Below are 20,228 nucleotides of genomic sequence, written 5' to 3'. Positions count from 1 at the left end.
CCCATCCTTTGGGGCAGATCTATAGGCACATGGCCCATCAATTATGCAGGGATTTTACCTGCTGAACTCTCAGGGTGTGACTGCAAGGTTCTTAAGATCATCTCACAGTAATAGCACCCCATGTGTTGCCTGCAATTTCTCTTCAATCTCACATTCACTAGTTCTGTGATCTTGGGCCACTCAATTCACCTTTTTGACTAAAGTTATGGAGTCAATAAAATTGTAGCATATAAGACAGGATTTAGACAAAATGGCTTCTTCTTGTTGTTTCCAACCTGATGTCAATGGTTTCAAGGAGAAATGAGCCTAAAATTTGCATGTCCCCACAAATCAGAACTAGGATTCTCAGAGACTGCTGGAGTTGTGGCCCATCTTTTCTTGGCATGACTCCTGTGAGTTTTCTGTTAGACTGTCCTGGCAGTCAGTTAAAGTCACGTACGAGGTGATCCACCTCTTGTAGACAATGGTTCCTCAGATCAGTTTGGAAGTTTACAGCCTACAAATTTTGCTGCTTCATAATAATTATATAAGTTATTCATAATTATTACTATCCTCATTATAGATTTAAAAAGTCACATCAGAAGTTTTGAGTGATATGTTCTAGTTTCTATCCCTGATAATTACAAGCTGTGTATCAAAGCAGATTTCCAACTTCAAATTCAAGGTTTTTTGCCAGTATACAAAGAATATGGCTTTCCTTTCTATTAGTCTTTTTACAACTTAAATGTAATTGTGACCTGATTTGTTCCTGTAGCACTCTACTTTGAATCAGTACAGTCAGTCTGTACAGAAAGCTATATCTAACTACAGAACGGCCTGAAGTAGAGCTTGATATACATTCCACATGTTTCATGCAGACCTGGGGCTGCTCCACAAGAGGGAAAGATTCACTAGGAACAGGGAATTGGTGAACCGGCCCCTGAGTTTTGAAGTTTCCTCAAGGGAAGGATGCCAACAAACTTGACACCAGGAATCCCATACCTTCTTCCTTGTGTACTGAAATTCAACACCTTCCTTCACAAGGCACAGCCAGCCTATCCTTTTCCTTTTTTGGAAGGGGTGATCATCACATGGAGTTGAAACCTGAGCAGCTCTGCTACTGGACAGGCTGTATTGTGTGTACTGGGAACATCAGATCCATTGACACTGTGTGCTTCTGGAAAACCCAACTTAGGAATCTGACTTGGAGACCACTGGCCTGAGCATACTGCAGTGTACAGGCTGATGGTCAGAGGATAGCGGACAGGAAATATAGCTCAATGGTCGTGGCTGAAGCAAGAAGCATGACAATGAAGATTGTTCTTTTTTTTACATTTCATCAATGCAAACTGATTGGCTAATTAGTAACTACTTCTATCAATAAAATCAATTCCTCTTTTCTTTGGAAGTGTGCCTAAATGGCACATGAGAAAGAGAAGTGGATGGAGTTTAATTACTATATCTTGGACCAGGGAAGCCAGAGATCCCATGTCCTGTTACCGACTCCAATTTCCTTTCATCGAAGGGAAGAGAGAGGTCATTTGCACCCTGTGCCCATTCACAAATACACATGTAGAATAAAAGCTGAATTTGGCATCTGAAGGTATAGCTCCCATGGTAGAGCATTTGCCTGGCATGCATGTGGCCTTGGATTTGATCCCACCATCATAAAAAAGCTGAATTTAAACATTCATAGTGGAGCAATTTTTTATATTGACATGACCACTAGTGATAGGAATAGAAAAAAATTTCTTGATACTGTATTTAAAATGAATTTGCAAACAAAGTACTCCATGAGTAACAGTCCTAATATTTGTATTCTTCTTACATAAAGGGAGGTGGCTTCCCAAATCAAGACTGGCCTGGCCATCAGTGACATCATCTGAGATGGGAAAAAAAGGAGCTAAGGGCAGAAAACTTGGTTTGTAATATACACATACTGTATATATATATATATATATACATATATATGTGTGAAACAATGCAATGACTTTAAAAGTTTTAAATCACTACATATCATACCATCAAAAGTAGTAAGCATTCACAGTTTTGAACTCTTTTAAGTCATTAAGCATATGTGTGTTACCAGTAGGATCATGCCCTTCCAAGTTATAAGAGAGGTATAAGGGATATGATGTCACGAAAACAATTCAGTGGAAAAATTTTATATGCAAAAAGGCATATTAAATGACCAGCATACCTGGGTGATCATATTTTGAAACTACCATAATATTTGAGCTTGGATTCTAGTGGTTTATGCAAACTCCATAATGGAAATTTACTGCTGAGGTCATAATAGCATAATACAACCATTTCCAATTTGTAGTTGTTTGTTAGAATTTGGTTAGACATTATGTTAGATATTAGAGGTATATCAATGAGAAAAAGTTAAGCTGAAAAAGACTAGCCTAATATTATTTAAAAATTTCCCAATAAGCACGATTGACTTGTATTAATGCGATAAAAACACTTTCGCCATGGATGAAGGTGTGCCCCAGTTTCCAAAGCTCAGCGTTGATGTATTGCACACAACTGTCTTTTAGAAGCAGCCTAAATCCTATAGCAAGGCTTTCTGAGCCCCCTCTTCTAATAATTCCCACCTTTAATTGAGGATAGGTGAATAATTGGGGCTTTCTAAAATTCATCTTTGCTGATTTCAGTGTCATGATTTCATTAGGTGCATGTTTTCATCTTTCCTACTCACTAGGTGCACAAAGCAGTAAAGGGAGAGGGGACTTAAGGATTGAAATTTGCAAATGTAATGGGAGAAATGCAAGTTCTGGAAGTCCCATTTGTCAGCCTTATATGTGGCAACACCATTTTGTAGGTCCATCTAAATAGTTAAAGCATAGAAATAGCCTATACATCCAAAATAGGCAAAAGAGTACCATGGCTCTGGTCACCTTAGGTGATGTCACATTGAAGAACTGTTTAATTCCTCTGGTTGGAGCCCAGCCCTCCTCAAATGAGCCATGTTCTCCCCTGAGACATTTGCAATCTCCCTGTGTCCCTTCACAGAGGATTGTAACCAACATGTATATCAGAGACTATTGGATCATCATTGGCACCTGTCAGAGGGCAGGGTACCTGCAAGCAAAAGATCTTTGTGGATCAGTTGGCACCATCTGTGCAATACTCCTCACAGCTGCTGTGCACATTTTATTTGTTTCCCTCTATAGAAAGTGGGAGAAAAGAGTATTCTCAGGTGATCATCATGCAACTGAGCAAGAAGTCTTTTTTCAAAGGTGGGAAGGCTGCCTCTGCATAGTCAGAGATGGCAGGATGGGTCACCAGGGCTGCAAGCCCAATATGACAAGTGATGCAGATCATCCAAAAGTTTCATTTATTGACCTGGTTCATTTGAGTTTGAAAACAGCTCACTTGTAGCCCCACTGGCAGGAGAATTGATATTTTGCATTGCACAATCATTGCCATCTCGGTTCATTGTGACAGCTAATTTAAAAAAATCCAACATCAAGCCTTGTTGCTCAATGATGTAGAACAGGAGAAATGCTCAGCTGCTTATTTGGCTATTTTGTCAGACTCTGAGAAAACATTTGCATTGCACACTGGCCCAAATGCCTAATGACTGCTTGTTTTCCTTCTTCTGATTGTTCCTCTCTGTGAGTTTACATGTTTCAACAGGATGCTGTCAGAGAACAGAGGAACACCAGAACCAAAGGACACACAGACTATATCTTAAGATATATTCTTATGTCCTGTAGTCTACATTTACACTTTGCCAGAAAAGCCATAATTGATCTTCATTTCAAAGGAATTTACTGAGGAAAGAATTTCATTACCTCCTATAGCAAATAGGAGGTAATTCACCTAAATTAGGAAATCCACCAGATTAGGAAATCTGCCCAAAAACATCCAATCTCCACTGTGTTCAAAGTTTTTCTGTTTTCCGTGCTAAAAATTTCTGCTTATTGGTTTTGGTTGCTGTCTTCTGCCCCATGCATAGGCTAAGAAAGATGTTAAATGGGTGAATTTTATGACATGTGAATTATATTCCAATTAAAAAGTACAGAAAGGATTCCCACCTTATACAACCTTATTCACCTGTGCATGTGTGCATTTACTTCTTTATTTTCTTGTTTGCTTAGCTTTCAGAGGAAATGCAATGCATATAATAATGGCTATCTCAGAGCAATGCAAAACAAACTTCTCTGTCTCCCAACACAGAAGTTTGGATTCTCTCACAAGTCCAATTCCTATGTAGAGCTTTTTCTACACCATTTATACTTAGCTTAGCTTTGTCTATGTTTATAACTTACTTACTATTTACATTGGCACGGACTTTCCATGACTTTAGAAAATCAACTTATTTTTGTTCACTTTGTTGTTTACTTTCCATTGGTATTGATAAAAGTATGCCCTTTTGTTGATGGCCACCTTGCTGCCCAATCAAGCATACCACCAGACTCACCTTGAGTCCTGATTTCTGCTGTCAGGTCACCCACACCTTGACCTACTTCCCTGTACACAATGCAAACATGTCATGAATCTCTGAGCACCGTCAAGCAGTCAAGAACCATAATCATTAGCTATGTGCACACACATATCCCTTCCTCTTTGGAGCTTCTATCTTTGCCTGTGTTCTTGCCCTTTGCCTCCTATCAGTTGGCAAACTGCGGAGGAGCAGAAAACATTTTCTCCCTTCTCTTTCCATTAGGATACTGTCTCTGCACAGAACCTAGTTAGTGTATGTTATTCCATTATGGCAGCCCCATTTGCCAAGGTCAATGTGAATTATAACCCTCTATTCCAGAGTCCTATTTGTCTCCACGTGGCTCTGTATCAGCTGCTGCTAAGGTAGTTAGTATGCTTTTAATTCCGTCTCACTCAGGTCATTGATAAAGCTGTTAAACAATACTGGGCCCCTCCTACATGCTGGGGAAACACCTGTTCTCTTACTCCAGGTATCACTGATCACTGATAGCTGTTCTTAGCACAGACCTCCAGCCAGTCACCCTGTACTGCTTGCAATGCATTTTTCCCCTGACAAGTTTAATGTATCTGTCTATATGGAAACAGTTGGTTGTTCAAAGGTGTTCTCTGACTGAAAAACAAGCACAGTTATAAATATAGATTAATATTTAATAGAATTTTAAATCATTTGCCATATAAAACTAAAGAACCATAAGGATTTAATGACATGTCTGGAATGTAAGAGAAAATAAGGCTATTAATTGTTGCATAAGGAGCACTGCTGGACAAGGCAACCTTAGCTATCCACTTAGGAACAAGCTCCAAGACTTATTAACAGGATATTTGTAGCATGCACACTGTGATTAACTTTTAAGTATGGAACCAGACTGATGGCTTTCACAATAGACTCTTCATTGTCCTCTTTTTCTAGTACTTCTTATTTGATAATGCATTCTATTTAGCAATAGTATATCTAGTAATTCAAAATTTTCTGATTCAATAGCATTTTCCTGGGTAATAACTCCTAGGTTGAAATACAACTAGACACAAATGAAACTCAAGGTTAAATGAAGAGAGTTGGGTCCTAAGAATGAAGGTGGCCTGAACAATTTCATTTAGAGTTTTATTTTTACTTTGTGATCAACTCATAGAGTGGGGTGAGAGCTGGTAGGTGGTGTTTCACCTGCTCTTGAAGACCTCCCTTCAGTACTGGAGATCTCACTGATGCCTTGATTTAACAATGCTCTGGACTTTGTCACAAATTTCTCAGTCCCTCACCTAAAGATGTATCCTTGGGTTCTCAGCCACCTGCCCTAACTAAACATATAACCACTGCTTGTAAAAAGTACACGGCCTACTGAGTCAGAACTGGGGTTATAGCCTGAACTTGTTCTTAATAATTACAGGAACTTGAGAAATTATTTAACTTCCTACTTCCTTGATCTATAAAATAGAAGGAAAATCATTTTCTGGAGGAATTTTCAGGAGTTTAAGTGAAATATTTCTTGAAAATACTTAAGAGTATTGATTCAGAGTACACGGTCATCTTAAAATTTTTTTTTTACATGTGTATAGGATGAAGGGTCCTTATCCAAAGTGCTTGTGATCTGAAGGGTTTCAGATTTCACGCTTCAAAAAAAAAATTTTGGGAATATCAGCTTATACGTAATGAGATATCTTGGAAATGGGTCCCAAGTCTAAACACTGAATTCACTCATATTTCATGTAAAGCTTATACACATAACCTGAAGATAAGTTTAAACAATATTTTAAAGGCTCTTTTGCATGAAGCACTGTTTTATGGTATAGAATTTACCACTTGTGAGGTCATGTTGGCACTCAAAAAGTTTCACCCTCTGGATTTTCAGATTAATAATGCTCAACCTGTATGATAATCTTGCCAAAAATATCTTCATTTACACATGAGAAAACTCTGGGGAAACCTGAACTGAGGAACATTCCATTAATAGAATAATATTATTATAATAATAATAGTCTCTCCCAAATTGGAGAGACTATGGAGAGATGAAAAATAATGTCATGTAGAGCCTAGATTGGATCATGGAATAGAAAAAGGACATTAGTGGGAAAACTGGTGACTTTTAATAAATGACTTAGTTTAATTAATAACATTGCACTAACCTCAATTTCCTGGTTTGTATAATGGTGCCATTGTTAAGCTAACAGTAGAGGAAGTTTGGGTGACAGCTACCCAAGAACTTTCTGTGCTGTTTTTGCAACATGTCTGTAAGTCTAAAATCATTTGAATATATTTCAAAATGTTATCAGATTATAAAAAATATCTAAAAGTTCAATGTAGTTTTTCTAAAAACCTGAATGTTTTCAATGAGAGTTTTTACTTCCTTTTGTATTTTTGTCAGTGTAAACAGACGCAACTTAAAGAGGATTTATGGAAGAAGACCAAGCACTGGGCATTAGCTTTGCCCACAGGCAGGACCTGGTGGTCTTGGTGAGGCAATTGGGTTGAGGTCAAAACCTTGACTGGACAGGTCCCTGCAAAGAAATGGATGCCAGGGATGGAGGCAGCAGGCATGGAGAATACTCTCAGGAAGTTTGGTTCTGGAGGGGAGAAGGGAAAAGAGGCCAAAACACCAGAGGCTCGGGTTCTGAAATGGCATTTAAGAAGGAATCTGCTCTAGCATGTTGATTTGTTGACAAGAGTGATCCAGTAGAAGGAGAGAATGTGATGAGGGAGAGGGAAGGGGGACTCAGAGGAACTTTGCCTCTGGCCTTCAGAGCTGGGACCTCTGATCTTCTTTACCAAGATGAGAGGTGGGATCATAGCCACACACACTGGTCTACCTTGGCTTAGGGGAGATGAAGAAAGGCTTTTCTGATTATACTGACAGTCCTTTACTTGATGATTTGACTCACAATTTTTTTTAACTTAATAGTGACTTGAAAGCAACATGCATTCAATTGAGAAGGATCTTCGAGTTTTGAATGTGGGTCTTTTCCCAGGGTGGTGACATGCTGTATGACACTCTTTCAGGATGCTGAACAGTGACAGTGAGACACAGCTGTAGCCAGCCTCACAGTGCATGGTGTCCCAAAGCCCAGATGTTTGGTGGGTCAGGTATGGTAAGTGCATTGTCTGCTGTTCATATATTCATCTTAAGGATGTGTTTATTGGGGCACAACCCCATCCTAAGCTGAGCATCTGAAATGGTGACCAGAATTACCCAGAAAATCAGGAGAGTGAGAAACAGACATACAGTCACAGTCCAATTGTGCCGAGGTATCCTTGGGTTCCACATTCATGGATTCAAACACCTGTGGACCAAAAAGTACTTTTAAAAGATTTTTTTTCTGTACTGAATATGTACAGAGTTGTTTTCTTGTCATTTCTCCCCCAACAATATAGCATAATAATTATTTGCATAGCATTTCTATTGTATTAAGCATTATAAGCAACCCAGAGATGATTTAAAGTAAAAGGGAGGGTATGCATAGATTCTAAGCAAATACCATGTCATTTTATGTAAAAAAAAAAAAAACCTAGAACATCTGCAGAGTTTGATATCCACAGAGGTCTTAGAAACAATCTGTCTCAAATACCAGCATATTACTGTGTCTGTGTCTATAGAGGGGTGGAGTGGGGAATGAGAGTCAGACTCTAACTATGGAAATTGTCTCATGTAGTGATGGTGGTTAAAAAGTCCCAAGATCTCCCACCTGCAAGCTGGAGAGCAGGAAAATCAGTGTAGGATTCAGTAGAAGTCAAAAGCCTGATCAAGAAGCAATTTGAGGATATGGTAAGGTAAGTCACAGTTTCAGTCTAAAAGGCTATTATCGTTTGGATCTTAAATGCCTCCCAGAGGACACTGTATTGAAGACTTGGTCCACAGCTGATCTATTGGGAGTTGGTGGAAACCTAAGAAGGTGGGTCATAGAAGTTAGGACACTATGACATGTGCTTGGAGTGGATACCAGGGTCAGAACCTCAGCCCCTCCCTCTCTCTCTCTGCTTCCATTCACCATGAAAAAAGCAGTTTTCCTCTGGCATGTATTTCCGCCATGTTCCACCACTGTCCAAAGCAACGTAATCAAGCAATCATGGGTTGAAATTATGAGTCAAAATTAACCTTTCCTCCTTTTAAAGGAGTTCTCAGGTATTCTTGTCACAGCAATGGAAAAATACCCAGGAGCGTTAATGTCCATAGGCAGGAGAAGCTGGATGTCCCAGCTCAAGCAGAGTCAGAGTATTTGCTCTTCCTTCAACATTCTGTTGTATCTGTTGTATTCACACCCTAGTGATTTGGATAATGTAAGGGAAGTTCTTCTTTACTCAGGCTGCTAATTTAAATGCTAACCTCTTCAAGAAGCACCCTCATAGACACACCCAGAAATATTATTCTGCAGGATATCTGGGCATCACTTAGCCCAGTCAAGTTGACACATGCAATTACCCATCATTCCAGTGAGGAATGAGGAACCGGGAAGGAGTCCAGGGTTCTTAGGAGATTCCAAAGGACATAAAATGGAGGGTGGGCCAGTGAGTCTTCTAGGGAAATGTAAGATCACTGAGAGGTGCCCAGGGTTCCCTTGAGGGGAAGGATCCTAATTAAATGAGTTATTTCTCCATTATGGTGTGTTTTTCTCCAAACACATTCAGCTTCTTGAGCAGTCAATCCGTAGAGCCAGGGTCCTGCAGTGGTAAAGGAGGTGGGTAGAAAGGTGAAGGGGTGGACATGAGTGCCTAGTAATGGTTCCTCCAGTACATCATGGAGTCAGCCGCGAATTTAATGTGATTAAGGACAGTCACAATGCATAAGAAGAGTCGACCTCAAGAGAAAGAGGGATATGTTATGTTTGGTATATTTATTTGCAGACACTGAATCTACTTCCTACCTCTAACACCAGCATAAATTAGATGGTGTGTCCTGTCATCAGTGGAGTCTCAGCAAATAGACAAAGTCGGTAAGAACTAGAGAAGCTGCAATTATTCATCCTAGCTGTCATGGCTCCATTCAATTCATTTCTTTTTTTTTTCCTTTTAATTAGTAATGGTTTGACATATATGCATGTTTCCCTCTAGATTCTATTTTAAGCATGCACAACTGTATGTATGCCTCTTACCTCTTCAACAAAATTTATGGAATCATAAGTGTTCTGGTTTATTAAAAATATGTATTGATTTCTAATTATTTTTTACATCATTTTTATATTTTTAATGGGCACATTTGTACACATTTATGAGGTATAGTGTGATACTTCAATAATGTGTATAATATGTAATAATCAGATTAGGATAATTGCCATGTCCATCTCCTCAAACATTTATCACTACTTTGTGTTTGGAACATCCAAAATTCTATTAATTATTTTGATATATGCAACAAATTGTTGTCAACCATAATTACATCACTGTGCTATAGAACATAAGGAGCTATTTCTCCTAGCAAGGTACACCTCTGTGCTGGTTAACCATCCTTGTCTCCATTCCCTCCTGTCCCCACCAGTGACAGATGTGTTGGCTTCGACAAATGGAAGCAAGGTGAGCATTGGATGTTTCTAGTAGCTACAGTCAGATGAGAACCTGAAGCATCCAGGAAGAGATGTGAAGTATTGCCTGTAGCAGCCCAAGATAAGACAATCACCAGGCAGTAAAAATGTCCATTATATTCCTCCCCAGAATCATCCCTGGCACCTCCACGCTCATAGGCCCTCTTTTTCCTTGGCAGGGTACGAATGGCTCACCAGTTCTTTTGGGCAACACTAAAATTTTTTGCTGTTGCTCTGGGCACTCTCTTTGTTCTCAACCTTTGCTTCTGTTTGTTTCCCCAGTGTCTGTGTTGCTACCACAGTTATCTGCTAGAGCTGTGTGAACTGCATAGTCAGGCTATGCCACGGTTACCCGAGCATGCATCCTAAAAGCTGTTCCCTTTTCCCAGTTTTTAGATCTAACTTTCTAGTGCCTTTTAGCTTGGATCCTGGATCCTGTGTAGGGCAGTGAGTTGTTAAAGGCAACAACCGGCAGTCTGTGCAAAAGCATAAACTGCCCACCCTACAGCTAAAGCCTTTTGTGTCTCTGCTTTCAATACATTCTCAGTGTCCCTGGGGGGAACCCCATAATGTAGGTGGTGAGCCCTACGTGCTCATATGTAAGGACCTTCATCCTGGTATCTCTGGACTTGACTACCTCTGAAAGTGTCTACACCACCTCTGGGAAGAAGATTCTAAACCGAAAGTACTAGGATATTCAAGAAGCTAGGGGAGGAATGGGGTGACCTCCCTCTGGGCCCTATGCTAACAAAACCTCCCCTTCGTGTAGATTTTCTTTGAAAAGAAGGGGTAACATCCGCACCTCCCGCCAGTGAGTACTGCATCCATGAGCAGCCCAGGGCTGCACTGACGGTCATAAAAACATTTTATGAGATCTCAGAGGAGTACATCAGCCATGATGGTCACGAGCAGAAACACCGCTGTGAGACTAGACAAAGAGCTGAGCCTGAAAACTCACACAAAGAAAGCCTGAGCAGTTTTGCCTCTGAGAACTGGTGGACTGATGCTACTTGTCCCCCTAATTGGCTGTGGTGGTTGAGTCACCTAGGACGCATGCGTCAGGAAATTACCAGGAGGGCAGCTGGCATGGAGCTGCCTGAAAGGCACCAGCAGCTCTTCCACTCCACAGCTTCTGTGCCAATGACTCTCAAGTATGTGCCACATGCCGGACCCTGACACTCTGCTGGGAATGGGTACACACCCCCAGGAGCTGGAACAGCACCCCATCCAAGCAGAAGGCAGAAACTCTCAAGTATGGGATGCTGTGGCAGCCTGAGCACAGAGTCCTGGAAAGACAGGTCTGAAATGGGGCAGGATTTAGTGTGAGCCACACCTAAGGGCTTCACTCATCTGAAACCACTGAGCTGACTTCTTCCACATTACCGAATATGTGTGGAGCTGGCTGTCATTTCTTCTTAAAGTCATAAGATATTTTAAACATACCAGGATTGAAAGCCAGCAGGTATTCCACTCATCCAACTAATTCTTAAAGATGCTACTCCCAGCCTGGTGATCTCCCCCTCACACACTGCATTTCTGTGTGCAGTCAGAGGTCTTGTTCTCACCTTATTACCTTATACCTAAGTCTGGGACCCAGGACTGCTAAGATCTGTGATCTCTCTGTTCTTAGTAAAAAGCTTGAAAACTGTAACATGGTAAATACTAAGCAAAGTATACTTAAAAAAATCAAAACAAGTGTGAATGTGAGATAAGAAATAGAAACTGAGGTAACAGAGTGTATGAGGAGCACAGTAATCTGTCTGGACATTGGTAAGAACCTTCTTTTTCCTTCTTTAGTAAACAGCACATGCTTCCTTAGAAGTAGTTTAAACCTAATATTTTTATGTAGCTGGGGTATCAGTCCTTTGTAGAGGATCATTGTTCAAGCAAGTCTAAGGATATGACAGGAAATCAGAAGGTATGGATGACTTACTTTGGTTACATTCAACCCTCTGGCATGTTTTTCTTTTTGGAGGTGATCGGATTTGACTTAGAGTGAGAGGAACAATTACCTCCAAAGTGGGACATTTTGCCTCCAGTATTTTGTCCTCTCAGAGACTGAAAATTGGCAGCTTAGGGCCTATCTAGCTTGCAGGTATGTTTGGTTTTAATACACCTTTTACCCTTACTCCTGTGCTTTAATGCCAATGAAGGCAGATGCCATATCTCACAACCAGTGGAGTCTCAGCATAGACAAAGTAGGCAAGGACTAGAGAAGCTGCATGATTCATCCCAGGTGTCGTGGCTCCATTTGCTTTCTTTTCTTTTTGTTTTAATTAGTAATGGCTTGATACATAAGCATGCTCCTTTCTAGGTTCTATTTCTGCATGTGTCATTATATGCATACATCTTTACGAAAATTTGTGGAATCATGAATGCTCTGGTTTTTGTAAAAGTAGTATTTGCCATTAAAGCTCACATTGCACAATAAGAAATTAAGCAGTGAAATACATGTTAAGGATTTAATTTTTTTCATTTTTGTTGACCTAGGATGACAGTAAATAACAAGTGAAAAACAGCATGATAAGATGAGAGAAATCTTAAGAAAAAAAAAGGGAAAGGCTTTGCATTTTAGTACTTCAGAGGACACTCTACCCACATTTTCATTTTGCCCTAGATTTTTTTTTGGGGGGGAGGCACACTGTAGGTTTCCTTGGAGTTGGACCATGATCACTGGTGCATGTTAAAGAACTAAAGACAACTTGAGGTAGAAAGGCTCTTACAAAATTGTATTACTGGTAATCACTTGTAAACACAAAATATAGTTTGGATCTAGAATGCTCCCCAAAGGCTGATATACAAGAAGGCTTGGTCCCCAACCTGTGGCATTATTGGGAGATGTGGAACTTTTAAGAAATGGGGCCTAGACCCGGATATGAAGCCACACAACTATAACCAAGTTGTCTTTGACAAAGGCGCTAAAAATATACGATGGAGAAAAAGCAGCCTCTTCAACAAAAACTGCTGGGAAAAATGGTTAGAAGTCTGCAAAAAACTGAAACTAGATCCATGTTTATCACCCTATACAAGTATTCGCTCAAAATGGATCAAGGACCTTAATATCAGACCCCAAACTCTAAAATTGGTACAGGGAAGAGTAGGAAATACTCTGGAATTAATAGGTAAAGGCAAGAACTTTCTCAATGGAACCCCAGCAGCACAGCAACTAAGAGATAGCACAGATAAATGAGACTTCATAAAACTAAAAAGCCTCTGCTCAACAAAAGAAATGGTCTCTAAACTGAAGAGAACACCCACAGAGTGGGAGAAAATATTTGCCAGCTACACATCAGACAAAGGACTGATAACCAGAATATATAGGGAACTCAAAAAACTAAATTCTCCCCAAATTAATGAACCAATAAAGAAATGGGCAAGTGAACTAAACAGAACTTTCTCAAAAGAAGAAATTCAAATGGCCAAAAAACACATGAAAAGATGCTCACCATCCCTAGCAATAAAGGAAATGCAAATTAAAACCACACTAAGATTCCACCTCACCCCTGTTAGAATAGCCATCATTAGCAACACCACTAACAACAGGTGTTGGCGAGGATGCGGGGAAAAAGGAACCCTCTTACACTGTTGGTGGGAATGTAAACCAGTACAACCACTCTGGAAAAAAATTTGGAGGCTACTTAAAAATCTAAACATTGATCTACCATATGATCCAGCAATACCACTTTTGGGGATATACCCAAAAGAATGTGACACAGGTTACTCCAGAGGCACCTGCACATCCATGTTTATTGCGGCACTATTCACAATACCCAAGTTATAGAAACAGCCAAGATGCCCCACCACTGATGAATGGATCAAGAAAATGTGGTATTTATACACAATGGAATTTTATGCAGCCATGAAGAAGAACAAGATATTATCATTTGCAGGTAAATGGATGGAACTGGAGAACATCATTCTGAGTGAGGTTAGCCTGGCCCAAAAGACCAAAAATTGTATGTTCTCCCTCATATGCGGATATCAGATCAAGGACAAACACAACAAGGGAATTGGACTTGATCACATGATAAAGTGAGAACACACAAGAAAGGTATGAGGATAGGTAAGACACCCAAAAAACTAGATAGCATTTGTTGCCCTCAACACAGAGAAACTAAAGTAGATACTTTAAAGCAACTGAGGCCAATAGGAGAAGGGGACCAGGAACTAGAGAAAAGGTAAGTTCAAGAAGAATTAACTTAGAAGGTAACACACATGTACAGGATATCAATGCATGTCAACTCCCTGTATAGCTAGTCTTATCTCAACTAGCAAAAACCTTTGGTCCTTTCTATTCTTGCTTATACTCTCTCTTCAACAAAATTAGAGATAAGGGCAGAATAGTTTCTGCCTGGGGTGAGGGGAGGTAAGGGAGGGAGTGGGCGGCGGGGGAGGGTAAAGGAGGGGGCGGTGGGAAGGGGGAGAAATGACCCAAACATTGTATGCACATAGGAATAAAATAAAAATTAAAAAAAAAATAAAAGAAATGGGGCCTAATGGGAAGAAGTTAGGTCATTCAGGGCATGCCTCAAAAAGGACCTTTCCTGTCTCTCTTTGCTTCCCAGCTATCTTGAGGTGAGCTACCTCCTTTGTCATGTGCTCCCACCATGATGTGCTATGCCACCATGGGCCCAACACAACAGGGCCAAACAACCATGGACTGAAATTTCTGAAACCATGAGGCAAAATAAATCCTTCCTCTTTAAAAATAGATTCTCTTAGGTATTTTGTCGTAGTGATGGAAAGTTAACACATAAGTTAGTAAATTCTTGTTGTCATTGCTTCTCTGTTTTAGTTCCTCAAAACTAATGGAATGTAATGTGTCTTCCTTTTTATCAATTACACTGCAGCTTGACAAGCTCTTGCCATCTGGCTGTGATGCCCTGGCATTGCCCTTGGTCCTTGGCCCTTGTTGAAAATGGTAAATTCCTGCTCCCATTTTTGCCCTAGTGGCAATGAAGTCAAGTCACCACCACATCGGGTATAGATAAGCCTCCAAGCAAGGGCATGCTTATTATCTTCTCTTCTTTAGGGAAAGGGTCAGCTGCAGCAGGGTTCAGGGAGAGGCACAGAGCCACCAAGAATCAGAGATGCTCCTCCTTCTCAGAATCATTTTAGTGTTTTCATTCATTATGCAAATACAAGTGATCAGGTGTCTTTGGCCTTAGAAGGGTGGCCATAGCAAGAAGTAGTATGCTTTGCACAGCTGCCACTTCTGCACAGGCCTGCAGAGGTCCGTCATTGTATTGACTGGTTGCAGCTCTCCCTAATACTGATGGTGAGCAAGGCATGACGTACCACCCCTGTTTACCCCATGAGATTTTTGGATCATTGAACATTCAAGATGAAGAGCATTGAATTCTGGCAAAGGGGCATGTGATGCTCAAGTGATTAACTGGATAAACAAAAGTAATCCTCCAGAGCTGCCTGCATTTGAGAATGTTTGTTCCCTTGGCTTGATTTCTAATCTGGGAGTGTGGGAAGGAGCTATTTTTGGGTGGTTTACCCTGCATGGTTATGTCAGTGTGTCCTCCCAAGACCCCACCCACTCCCCATCTTTGCTTTTCTTGCATTGAGTAAAACAAAAGAAAAGATGGTATTAGTAAATTGAACTCAGTAGCCTTGTGGCCTTCACTGTGATCTGATATTACACTTGGCTTTTTCATTTAAAAAGAGCCTAGAAGACCTGGTCCTGGAGGAAGGAAGAGTTTCACAGGACATAGATGAGAGGTGCCCTAGGGAAGCTCTTGACCTGATGAGATGCTCCATCACCCCAGACAGGTGCACGTCTACTCTGTCATGGTAGACATGACATCACCCCAGACAGGTGCACGTCTACTCTGTCATGCTTCTGACTCAGTAGGCAGCATGTGCTGCTCTTAAATTTGTGTTCATGTCTTTTGTCTGTGTAAAGAGATTTGCCAACTCAACAGACAGTAAAATGTTTTTATGAAGCATGTACGTGCAGCACAAAATCACAAGCCTCCACCACAATTTCTGTCATTAGAAATCTGCAGATCCTTAAAGGTCTTTGAAAATATTCCTAGGGAATATATTGTTACACAGCTGAGATTCCTAGGCTACCCTAGCCTACAAGTAAAAATAATGCCCGACTGTAGTAATGAGTGAGAGTATTCCTGCCTCTACCCTATTTCTCTTAAGGACTTCCCCACCACGTTCTTCCTATAGTACACAGACTAGTGCTTCTCCTGCACCTGGTGGCTTCCCTCATCCCTTGCCTTCGGCTGTCTGAATTTCCTTGATGCTGACATATCTGGTTGCTGATGCCAACAGATGCCCATCTACTGGGACTTCTGTTCACACCCGTGTTATAAGGTGATGGGGCTTAGATGCTGGGGCTCTATGAGACTGGAGCATATCACAACCTGTGGCACCACACAAGGATGTGAATCCCTCTCTCTGATACTGGGAGCCCCGCCAGTCCTTGAGCCTCCCTGGTGCTTCTCCACTCTTAACTCGTAGGATGCACTCCTTCTAGAAGGCTGGTAGCCACTTCCTCTGTCCATCTGGTATGTCTGGACAAGTTTAAGGCCAGAACCCTCTTAAGTATTAAATATTTGAAAATGAAGAAATACAGAACCTAGTCCCTCCTCTTTCTCCCCTAGAAATGTGGCCCACAGATGCACCAGAAAGATGGATTATCATTCAGGGAAGGATCCCATGGTCTGGCACAAAATGTCTCCAACATTCAAAGCAATAAACCAAAAATTTAAAATTTTACATTAGCTGATTGTTTCACTCTTGATGAAATTAGAAAACTCGTTTTGTGGTATACAGTGAAGAGTAAAGAGAAGAGGGGATGCTGATAAACCCAGCTTTGGTTTTTGGAGTGACATCAGAATGGAATGAAATCGAACAATTATGAAGGACAGAGTCTTATTTGTAGACTAATAAGACTTTCAGTTGACTTAAAGCCAGGGAAGTTCTGTGAGGCAAAATCACTTATAGACAGAAAGACATCAGCTCAGGTCAGAAAACCCTCTTTGGAGACATGTTCAGAAGAGGCTCACTATTTCCAGAAAACACTGTACGGAGCCCTCCATGGTTGCATAATCCTCGCGTGGGCTGAGGCTGTAGGTGCAATGTTACATAAGTCCACCACGGCCTGTGCCTCTCAGCAGAGGTGAGGCGAAGCTTCACTTGACAGGAAGCAGAGCTCTTGGTGTGATCTCATTAGGAGAGAAATGATGACAGCTGGTGGCTTAAATAAAGCTTATGACAGAGTGGCAGGAGAGGCATAGCTACACATGCTCCCTGTGTGCTGCTTGACAGAGAGCAGAACACATTTTCTGGTGAATACTAAATGCTGAGCTGCTGCTTCATTGACTCAACTACAGGAGACCTTCGTGGGGGAGGGCATAAAGGAAAGTAATTGCCCTTGCACAATGATGAAGAATGTAGGTCCAGGATAAGGTTCTTGGGACGGAGGACTTGCCCTGTGTAACTTGAGTGACTTTGTGAAATTCCCAAATTCTAAATTTTTCCAGCTGTAGTGATGTCATTTGTGGGGGGGCAGAGTTGGGGATGATCCCAGGACCTCTTGAGTACACATAGAGCCATGCCCCAGTCCTTTTTAAATATCAAATGAAGGGATTTGTTAACAAGTTTGTCATAGTGCTTAGCACCTAGTAATTTTGTTTCTCTGTTCATTTTGTTTGTAGTGCCAGGGCTAACCTCAGGGCCTGATGCATGCTCTGTAAAGGCTCTTCCATTGAGCTGCACTCTTAGGCCTGGTAGTCACTGTGTTTAAATTTTAACTATTGCTATAGGTAATAATTCAGCCTACATATATTTATTGTTGATTAGGTACGTGAGGTTGATTATTATAACTACCATTCAAAAGGAGGAAGAGACAAAGAAATGTTTTCCAAAAGTGCTGGGTGAGGGCTTCAAAACAAACCAGGGAAGGTGGGGCTACTTGTTCAGCTCACAGACTAGTGATTTTTTTTTCAATACTGAGTTTTGAACTCAGGGCTTCATGCTTGCTAGATGGGAGCCCTACCACTTGAGCCCCCCACACAGCCCTTTTGCGGTTTAGTTATTTTTTAAATAGGGTCTTGTGCTGTTTCCCTGGGGCTGGCCTTGAACAGAAATCCTCTTATGCATTTGCATGCTGTGATTCCATCTAACCCTGGTCTGAATGGCTGTCGTTAAGGAAACAAACAATAAATGCTGGCGAGGATGCTGGAAAAAGGAACCCATATACACTGTTGGTGGGAGTTTAAATTAGTCCATACACTATGGAAATCAGTATGGAATTTCCTTAATAAACATAAAATAGAATGACCATATGATTCTGTTCTACCACTCCTGGGTGTATGCCCAAAGGAATCAATGTCAGCACACAATAGAGATACCTGCACAGCCATGTCTTTGTGGCACAATTCACTATAGCCAAGCTATGGAATCCACCTAGTTATCCATCAAGCAGTGAATGGATAATATACACACAATAGGGTGATATTCAGGCAAAAAGAATGAAATTACATCACTTGCAGGAAAATGAATGGAACTGGAAATAATCATGCTAAGAGAAATAAGCCAGACTCAGAAAGATAAACATTGAGTATTTTCTCAAGAATATAGACCTACAGAACAAGGTAGAAAGGAGAAAAATAGAGGAGATGAACCAATTCAGGTTATATTGTATGTATATATATATATATATATATATATATATATATATATATATACATACATACATACATACATGAAAATGTCACAAGGAAAATCAGTGTGTAGCTATCTTAAACAAGCAAAAATATCATCTTTTTTTTTTTTTTTTTACAGAAGCAGAATAGGAGGCTGAACAGGTCCTGTCTGGGAAATTGGTACCAGTGGTGGTGGTGAGAAGGCTGTGGGGATAGGATGTAGGAGGATGACTATGGTACTAATACTGTATACACATGTATATAAATGGAAAAGTGACACATGTTGAAACTGTTCCAAAAATGGAGAAATAAGGGAGAGTGATGGAGGGGATGCATTCAACTATGATATATTGTAAGAGCTTTTGTAAATGTCACAAGGTACCCCCAGCACAACAATAATAAAAAATATATTTAATGAAAAATCAAAAAAGAGTATAGACCTAAAAATAGGCAGACATGAACATATAAAAGGGATTATTTGCTATTTGGAGGAGGGAACCATTGAGAGGGGGCAAAGGACCTAAGTGGATGGGGGGAAGTAAATATGATTGAAGTACATTGTATGCATGTACAAATGTCATCATGAAAGCCACTGTTTTATATAATAAAAAACAAAATAAAAGTCACTTAACTGCTTTATTTTAAAAAAGAATCCCATCACAAAAGACCACATATTGCATGATTCCATTTGTAGGAAATGTATAGAACAGGTGAATCCATAGGCACATGAAATAGATTAGTTTCTCAAGGTGTGGGGTGAGGGAGGAATGGGAGTGAATGCCAACAGATACGGGTTTATTTTGGGGTTGATGAAAATGTTCTCAAACCATATTGCAATGGTGACTGCACAGTTCTATGTACATAGTAAAAACTACTGAATTTTATTCTTGAAATTCTTGCCATGTGACCTCCCCCACCTCTCTCTCTCTCTTTCCATGATGCTATCTGCCATGTTGTGATGTAGCCTGAAGGCCCTACCCAGAGGCTGACAAGATGCACCTAATTTTAGAGTTTCAAATTTCAGCCTCCAAAACTCAGAGTGAATGTACCTTTTTCTTCACTCTTTACCTAGTGTTAGGTATTTGCTATAGAAACACAAAGCAAAGTAAGAAAGACACCATTCTAAGAAAAATATTATTCAATCCTTGCCTTGAAGCAGATTTGAGAACATGATAGGCAAAGTGGATAGTGGGACTAGGGACTCCGTGAGCCTAAATTCAGGGTCTCCTCACCACAGACTTCAGGCTGGTCACTTTGTCCTTGGGTTCCACTGAAGTGACAAGCAGTTCCTCAGCTAGAGAATTCACATTCTCCCCAGGGAATTAGTTTCCAGAGTTGAGAAATTACTTCAGTCCAACAAACACACTGGCTGGAGAAAAAGACTTGGAAGACATGGCTCCTCCATCCTTTTAATCACTCAAGAGGGAAAGACACTCCTAGTTTTGGAGGGTTTCGGCCACAGCCCAGCTCAGGTGATCACCAGAGCAAAATGGAAGATATTTGGCCTTTGTTTATGATCTAGCAGCATTCAAGGAGTCAGGGCTCCAGCTACAGACTTATGAAGGAACTGTGCACCAAAAGCAAGTGAAAATAAATTCTGAATGGTCAGAGTTAAAA

Source organism: Castor canadensis, chromosome 2, assembly GCF_047511655.1.
Source record: "Castor canadensis chromosome 2, mCasCan1.hap1v2, whole genome shotgun sequence".
NCBI lineage: Eukaryota > Metazoa > Chordata > Mammalia > Rodentia > Castoridae > Castor > Castor canadensis.
The sequence above is the reverse complement of the archived record's forward strand: the minus strand, read 5'-3'. Positions refer to the sequence as shown.